Here is an 8,508-nt window from a genome sequence, read left to right as displayed (position 1 = left end):
GGGGGAGGCCGCGCGCGCCCCAATGGGTCGAGGCTGCGCGAGGGCTTGAGCGGGCGGGAGCGCGGGCACAGGGCAAGAGAACCCGGAGGACGAGGTCTGGGCGGTCACGCTGCGCCGGCTGTCCCCACCCAGGTTGGCTGCCCAGAGCTCACACAAGACAGGGCAGGGGAGCGCTGCCTGGGAGCCCCGTGACCTATTTCATTCCTGTGATTTCCTTGAGGCGTCCTGGTCTCGGGTGCCCATTTTAAAGGTTTCTCTATGCCTAGCCCAGAACTGCCACGTTCATGGCCGAAATAATTGCTTAGGGGGCCTGTAAGGATAACCAGCTGGGTGCGGGATAGGCAGGTTAAGGAGGCAGATCTTTAAAACAGCAAAATGCCCAGACAGCGCCTTTAGAATTGCCGTTGCCCACATGGCAGAGGGGTCCGCTTCCTTAGCAACATTCTGGACCTGGTTCATTATTACTGTTCCCCGGGAAACATTTGCTTAACTGGATAGATGTTGCTGCTATGCGCATCATCATCACCACCAAATTGCACTTATTAAGTGCTCTTTGAGCTGTGTCTTAAATTGAAAATCACTTACTGAGTTCTTGCAGAAGCTTCCTGCAGAAGTGGCCAAAACCCAATTCATTTAGGTGCCGAATGGCACCATTAATTTATGTTTTCATTTTACTACATCAATAGAATCTAAGGTTAAGAACCTGAGTGGGGGATGTGATGGCTCATGCCTGTAATCCTATTACTCTGGGAGGCCAAGACCAGTCCATTGCTTGAGCTCAGGAGTTGGAGACTATCTTGAGCAAGAGTGAGACTCCATCTTTACTAACACAGAAAAATTAGCCAAACGTTGTGTCTGGCACCTGTAGTCCCAGCTACTCAGGAGGCTGAGGCAAGAAGATTGCTTAAGTCCAAGAATTTGAGGATGATGTGAACTATGATGACGCTTTGGCACACTGCCCAGGGCAACAGAGTGAGACTCTCAAAAACAAAAACAAACAAAAAAAGAAAACCCCGAAAACTTGATAGTGGTTTGTTTTTATGAGTCCACATCTCCTCTGCACACAAAACCCAAAGAATCTAGTAGATCTTGAAGTTAAAGATCTCTCTCAGTTTAAAGATGAAAGAAGAAAAAGCCATGATATTCATGTTTTGCCCTGTCAGTAGTGAAGGTTTTCCCAACTGCCTTTCTTCCTACTAGGCCGGGGGGTCCTGCATGAATAGAGATGGTGTGATGACCCAGAACTCCTTCCTACCAGGGCCTGCCTCTCTCTGGTGCTCACTGGCTTTCCTACCCCAGCCCCACAGGTTCAGAGCCTCCATCTTCTCTCTTCTCCTCCCCTTCTCACGTCAGTCAGCTCCTAGCTCCCCAAGGTGGCCCCAGCATGGCAGTTATCATCCTCCCCATCCTGGCTGAGGCCTTTCTCACTTCTCACCTGCACTCCTGGTACCCACCTACCTCTCTTTCCCAACCATGCCACACTCTCTTTGATTTGGCCAGTTGATTCCCCAACATCTGAGCCTCCTGCTGCCTCCAGAATAGTCTGAACTTAACTACCTTGACAGACTCTGCGGTGGATTCCATAGGTTTGGGGGCTTGTTTGCTTGTTTTTTTTCTTTTCTTTCTTTTTTCTTTTCTTTTTCTTTCTTTCCTTTTTTTTTTTTTTTTTTTGTGGTGTGTCTAGTCACATCCCCCACCAGGCTTAAAAACCCTTTCTGGGTCTTTTGTCCCCTAAGACAGTGCTTCTCAAACTATACTGTGCATACAAATGCCCCAGCTTACAAATCAGTAGTTCTGGGGTGGGGCTAAGAGCCTGCATTTGCAACCCTCTTCCCCAGTGATGCTGATGATTCTGGTTCAGGGACCACACTCTGAAAAGTGCAGGGTTCTATGGAGTTTAAGAGTTGCTTGTGCATAGTGGGGAGCCATCAGATACCTGCAGGTCCCAAGGACTAGTCTGAGAGCTGGGTATATAAATTCCGTAAGACGTGGTCTCTGCTTATAGGCGTGCGTGGTGTGGTGGTAACACACACAAAGATCAACAGTAATAACAGGCAGCAATGAAGGAATGTACATTCTCTTCTCAATGTGAATGTGATATACACAGAGTACTTTGGCATATTGCAGTTCAACATTCGAGCCAAAATTTTAGGTATCTCACATCCACAATGCAGTCTAGAGAAAGCCAATGCATAACGCTGGTAACCTCAAGAAGAACTGAGGGTTGGAAGAAGGAAAATGTATTGAGGTAGATGGCAGAGGTATACGTATTTTTGTAGCGAAACCTGGGAAGAATCAAAGGAAGAAACTGAAGCAGTTTACACATGGGACTTGGGTACTGTCACCTGGAAGAATCTTGGAACCATCTGCTAATGGCCATGTGGACACTCAGCTCCCCCAGATGGCTAGGATCCTGTGTCTTCACCGCTCTGTTCCCTTCTCCCTTTCCGCCCCCCATATAATTACTTGTAACTTTCCTGTGCTCCTGATTCTACATTTATTGGTGTGTTTGTTAGAACTTTTGTTGCCAAGGAACAGAAATCCAATTCAAACTAGCTTAAGTAAAAAGTCATTTTGTCGTCGGGCATGGCCAGGAAAAATCTGGACTGGTTCATGAAGAAGCTACAGCAAGCAGGTGCCCAGAGCTGGGCAGGCAGCTTGTCTTTGCTTCTCTATGTTTGCTGGCCTCAAACATTGCTACCTCAGACAAGCGTCTTCCATACGGCCATGGAAAGTGACCCCAGGAAGTCCCAAACTTGTATCCTAAGACCATCTTCCTAGCTTGCGAGCAGATTCCCATGGAGAATTCTGGCCCTGCCAGCCTAGGGAGGTATACCCCACACCCAACTAACCCCTGCTGCAAATAAGATGGAATGAGTCAGTTGGCCAGGTCCAAATCCTGGGTAGAGCCCTGCAATGGATGTCCATCTGAACTTCACCAAAAGGGCATCTTCCCAGGAGAAAAGTGTCTCACACGCCCCAGTGTCTGCTGCAGCTTGAAATGAGGTAGGCAGAGGCTTTGCATGGCCTTCAGTAAGGAGGGCCATAAGGTAGCTGTCTGCAGGCTGTCTTCTCTATTTATTCACTCCCTAGTACAGGACACTGCAGCAGATGCCCTCAATTCCTGACATTTATTGCCTTTTCATCACTTATCTTTCTTTTTTTAATGACCACAGCAAGAAGTTGTAAACCTTTAAGCATGGTCTGGCATATTCACAGCCTATGTGAGCAGTCACTATTTTGTGTGAGAAAGGCTTGGCGCCTGTCTCAACCATTAATAGCATCTTTGCCAACTTAAACCCTATAGGCATACTTCTGAGTTCCTCCTTGTAAATGAATTTGTAAATCATGAGATTGTCCTAGATAACTGGCTGGAGTAAGATGTTAACTGAGCCTGTACTGTACAGTGTATACTATGTTGAAATTCTACTAGTTGGCTTTTTGTCTTGCTTATATTAATGATCACCAGTTAATTTCCATAGAGCTGATTAGTTGGTGCACTAATCTAAACCAGATTGACTGTGCTTTAGTCTGCCCAGGCATGGGTCTAAATCATACCTGAGAATAAAACATGATCCTAAATTGGCATGTCATCCTTGCACAGGGGCTATGCTAATCTCTGTATCATTCTAATTTTAGTACATGTGCTGCTGAAGTGAGCATGATGATCCCACATTAAGGTTTAATTGTATTTATTTATTTGTATTTATTTTATATTATATTTATATATTATTTATCTTACTTATATACAGACAAGTGCATATTTTGTAAGTGTACAGGAGGATGAAGACATACCAAATTAATATATTCATGCAATCACTATCCATCTTGAGAAATAAAACCTACTGGCACCCCAAAACCTTCCTCTTGCCCTCTCCCAGTTCCTGTCCCCTGAAAGGGGATTGCTGTTCTGAAAGAACATCCCAGATTAGGCTTTCCTAGTTTTGAATTTATATAAATGCATGCTTTCATTTCTGGCTTCTTTCACACCACACTATGTCTGTGAGATACATTCATTGGTTGCAGGGAGCAGCAGTTCATTCCTTTTCATTGCTGTGCAGTATTTTATTGTATGAATATTGTATTTGTTCGGGCTGCTATACCAAAAATACTTCTGACTGGGTAATTTATTAACAACAGAAATTTATTGCTTGCACCTTTGGAGGCTAAGAAGTTCAAGGTCAAGGTGCCAGTAGATTCCATGTCTGGTAAGGTCTGTACCTCATGGATGACACCTTCTATCTGTGTTTTCATTTGGCAGAAGGAGCAAACGAGCTCGCTCGGGCCCCTTCTACAAGAGCACTAATAAATTTGAGGGTTTTCAAAATTGATATATGATTAACCAAAGCCCAGAGTTTTCATTAGGGCTCACTTTCGGTGCTGTGTTCATGACAGCAGAGCCCTCGTGACCTAATCACCTCCCAAAGGCCCCACATGTTCATACTACGACATTGGAGATTAAGTTTCAATATATGAGTTTTTGGGGGACATCAACATTCAGACACAACCAATAGGCCACAGTTTCTTCATTCATCTCTTGTTGATCAACATTGGGTTTGTTCTCTGGTTTTTCCCATTGTGACCCTGGTATATGTATGTGCCATGTGAAACACACCTGTGTGCATTTTTATTAGGAATATTGCTAAAAGTGGAGGAATGGTTGGATCAAAAGTACTTTTTTTTTTTTAAGAGACAGAGTCTCACTTTATTGCCCTTGGTAGAGTACTGTGGAGTCACGGCTCACAGCAACCTCCAACTCCTGGGCTTAGGCGATTCTCCTGCCTCAGCCTCCCAAGTAGCTGGGACCACAGGCGCTCAAAAGTACATTTTAATAGCCCTTCACTTAAACAAAAGCTGGTTGCTATTTCAGGGGATTTGGGGGGACCATCTATGGAAAGTCAGCAACACATCCCTCCTTTCTCCTTCCTAAATTCACTCTAAACTTCCATTTTAATAGAAGAAGGAGGCACTTTGTGGAAATATCAAAGAGAGACAGAAAGAAAGCACACATCACCTAAAGACAATATTCAGTCTATGGTTCTGTGTGAGAAGGAAGAGCTCTGTTCATGCTGACATTGCTTCATTTCTAAATATATTTTTGTGTTTTGAATTATATTACTTAAAAATATCTTTTTCTGACTATAAGGTTAATACATATTTATTACAGAAATTTGGGGACCTACTATAAATAACATTAAAATGTGATATTACCTGTACTGTCACAAAGAGAGCTACCGTGAACTTTTTTTTTGCAGTTTTTGGCCAAGGCTGGGTTTGAGCCCACCACCTCTGGTATATGGGGCCGGCACCCTACTCCTTTGAGCCACAGGCACTGCCCAACTTTTTTTTTTTTTTAAGACAGAGTCTCACTATGTTGCCCTCAGTGGAGGGCTGTGGCATCACAGCTCACAGTAACCTCCAACTCTTGGGCTTAAGAAAATCTCCTGCCTCCACCTCCCAAGTAGCTGGGACTACAGGTGCCTGCCACAACGCCTGGCTACTTTTTGGTTGCAGCTGTCATTGTTGTTGGCAGGCCCGAGCTGGATTCGAACCCACCAGCTCAGGTGTATGTGACTGGTGCCTTAGCTGCTTGAGCCACAGGCACCTAGCCAACAATGAACTTTTTAGTGATATGTATTTTTAATGAATTTATTTGAGATTTTGGGGGGCGGAGGGCAGAGTAACTGAAGTGTGACTTCCATAAATTTTTTATTCACGTGGTTGCATGCAGCAGTACCTTTTCTTTTCCTTCAGATTTTGAGCTGCTGATCAGTCTCTGGTTTCTGTGGTATTTGGCGTAGACAGCAGGCAGGGAGCTTTCTACCCCCCTTAAAAGTCCACCTGCCCGTTCCTCTCCCCTGCATCTCCCACTCCAGTCCTTCTTTGACTCCTCCGGCCACCTCTTGTTCTTAGGGCCGGCTGAATGAGCCCTGAAGGAGACCCAATCCAGGAAACTGTGACTACCGCCTTTGTTAAAACTCATGTGAAGAAGTGATTCAGAGTCTCAAGAGGGGAGATTATTTTGGCTTATCCAGGTGGGCCCTAAATAGAATCCAAAAAGTCCTTATAAGACAGAGGCAGGAGGATGAGAATCAGTAGTAGGAGATGTGAGGACAGATGAAGAGGGGCTAAGATGAAGTAACGTGAAGGGGCTGCACTGCTGGCTCTGAGGACACAGGAGGGGCGGGAGCCATGGGATGCGGCAACCTGTGGAAGCTGGAAAGAACAAGATGGCAGATTTCCTCCTTAGAGCTTCCAGAATGAATCTGAGGGTTTTAAAAACTGATACATGTTTAACCAAAGCCCATAATTTTCCTTAGGGTTCACTTCCGGTGCTATATATTCTATGGATTTTGACAAATCTATATGCCATGTGTCCACGACTGCAGTATCATACAGAGCAGTTTCTCAGCCTCAAAACCCTCCCTTCCCCCGGACAACCCCAATTGTACCGTCTGCACAGTTGGCTTTTCTAGAATATCCTACAGTTGGAACCACACAGGATGTAGCTAGCCCCTTCAGACCAGCTTCTTTCACTCAGCGATGTGCCTTTAAGTTTCCTTCATGTCTTTTCGTGGCTTGTTGGTTCATTTATGTTTATCACTGAATCATATTCCATCGCCGTGATGTGGCACAGCTCGTTTATCCACTCCCCTACCGAAGGGCAGCTCGGTTGCTTCCAAGTTTCGGCAATTATCATATCCAGCTGCTATGCACGTCTGCCGGCAGGTTTTTGTGTGGATGTAGCTTTCAACTCATGTAGGTAAATACTGAGGAGCATGATTGCAAGTTAATTTGTGTTTCAAGCTACAAAGTTTGTGGTAATGTGTGGTGGCAGCGGCAACGGGGAAGTACTGTGGGCCTCCATTCTGAGCCCAGAACACCTGAGCTGCCCACAACTCCCTACAAATTTTAGCTGTCTTCCAGTGCCAAGCAGTGCTAACGTATTAGCTTCTAGCAGCAAGATCTAATATTTAGTATGTACTCACCGTGGGCCAGGCACTGTTCTGTGTGCTCCTGAAATACTTTCTAATGTAATCCTCACAACGGCCCCATGAGGCAGAGGGCCTCTCGCCCGCTGTTTGCAGGGGAGGGAGGTAACACACAGTGAGGTTCTACCTGCCCCCAAAGCCAGGTAGTCACGTGCCGGGACATGCTTCCTGAGCAACTGCACTACCCCACTGCCAGAGCACATGTCTCTATATGAACCTCTGAAATAGACACATGGAAATCTATACCCATCCAATGTCTGTCTGTCTCAGAGAAGTGGTTGAAGACCCACGTTTGCATCTTTTTCAGAAAGACAGGGGGTCGTACCACAGCGTTCTACTCTAGAATCCCCTTTTAATTTTGGTTTTGAAATCTGTTTATAATCCAATAAAGCTCCAGTCAAACCTGATAAATCTTATTTTTGGAGTTCTTTCCTGTTGATATCAAATATTATCAAAGACCTTTTGCTGGCTATGCTGGGCCCAGACCCTACATCCCAAAGAGAGGGCAGTAGAGGGTGGCTGATCCTTGGTAACTCACCCTGGCTTTGACTGATGCCTGTCATGGCAGACTCGTGGAGGTCAAGGGCAATGAAACCAGCTATATCACTCAGGGATGCTTATGTGAGCCGGGCATCGGTGCTTGCTACAATGTGGGGAAGAAGCTATTGTCTGTGCCTTTCGGCAGAATCCTGAGACCCTCTCTCAGTGTGAGCAGCAGAAGCATCTAAGCACCAGGAGACAGGCAACAGCATCCTGAAGGTCACAGCCAGTAGGGAGGGGTCACTCAGCCTTTCCAAAGGCTTAGTCACCGGGAAGGTTGAGGTTCACGGACCAGTTCCTGGGAATTTGGAGAGACCTTTTTGGGGACATCCTCAAATCACTGGCGGACAGCTTAAAGGCATTTAAGTTTTAGCAATTAAGCTGGTGTAAATCCAGGTCACTACTGTTTGGGAGTGAAAAGTAAGCATTCTCTCGAAGTTTCATTCAGGTTTTAAGTATAAGAGATTGTTCTCGTCTGGCCTTGTAACAGAGAATATTTACCCAGATTTGGGCCGTGTTGCTCAGAACAGTAGCCTCCTGCCAGCTCAGGGCTGCCATGTGCCATTAGTCAGGGATTCTGGAAAGTTACATTCTCAGACCTTGACGCTCAGGCTGCATTTGGGCAAGAATCGAAGAAAAGAAACTGGTGATCAGATGTGGTATTGATTTTGTGAATCGCTAACGATTTAGGAGCCCTGTTTGTTTGTACAACCAAAATGCTTTGTACTTGAGATGAAGAGTTAAACGTCTTTGCAAGCCAGCTTGACAACACGCAATTTCTCTGCAAAGGAGTAGTCCTGGGGGATCTATCACTTAACGCGCCGTGAGTCATGTGTTTGCAGTCTCTCTCTTTCCTTGTGACCTACATTTAATCGCACCTGATGGACCACTCTGTGTGTTTTGGGGAAAATGTGTGCTGTGAGCAAAGCTATGGCCTTTCCTTCTGATTAGATTTTTAAATTCTGGTGCCCTCCTG

At 45.5% G+C, this 8,508-nt stretch overlaps 1 non-coding gene across 1 annotated transcript; it reads right to left on the bottom strand.

Annotated features, from left to right (window-relative positions):
- Positions 1-3,559: 3,559 nt before the first annotated feature.
- LOC111727742 lies at positions 3,560-3,663 on the bottom strand. Its single transcript, XR_002775215.1, has one exon. It is a non-coding gene; the product is annotated as a U6 spliceosomal RNA (small nuclear RNA).
- Between the last annotated feature and the right edge of the window lie 4,845 nt (positions 3,664-8,508).

Source organism: Otolemur garnettii, unplaced genomic scaffold (genome assembly GCF_000181295.1).
Source record: "Otolemur garnettii isolate 467f Iridium unplaced genomic scaffold, OtoGar3 scaffold00120, whole genome shotgun sequence".
Lineage (NCBI taxonomy): Eukaryota > Metazoa > Chordata > Mammalia > Primates > Galagidae > Otolemur > Otolemur garnettii.
The sequence above is the reverse complement of the archived record's forward strand: the minus strand, read 5'-3'. Positions and strand labels throughout refer to the sequence as shown.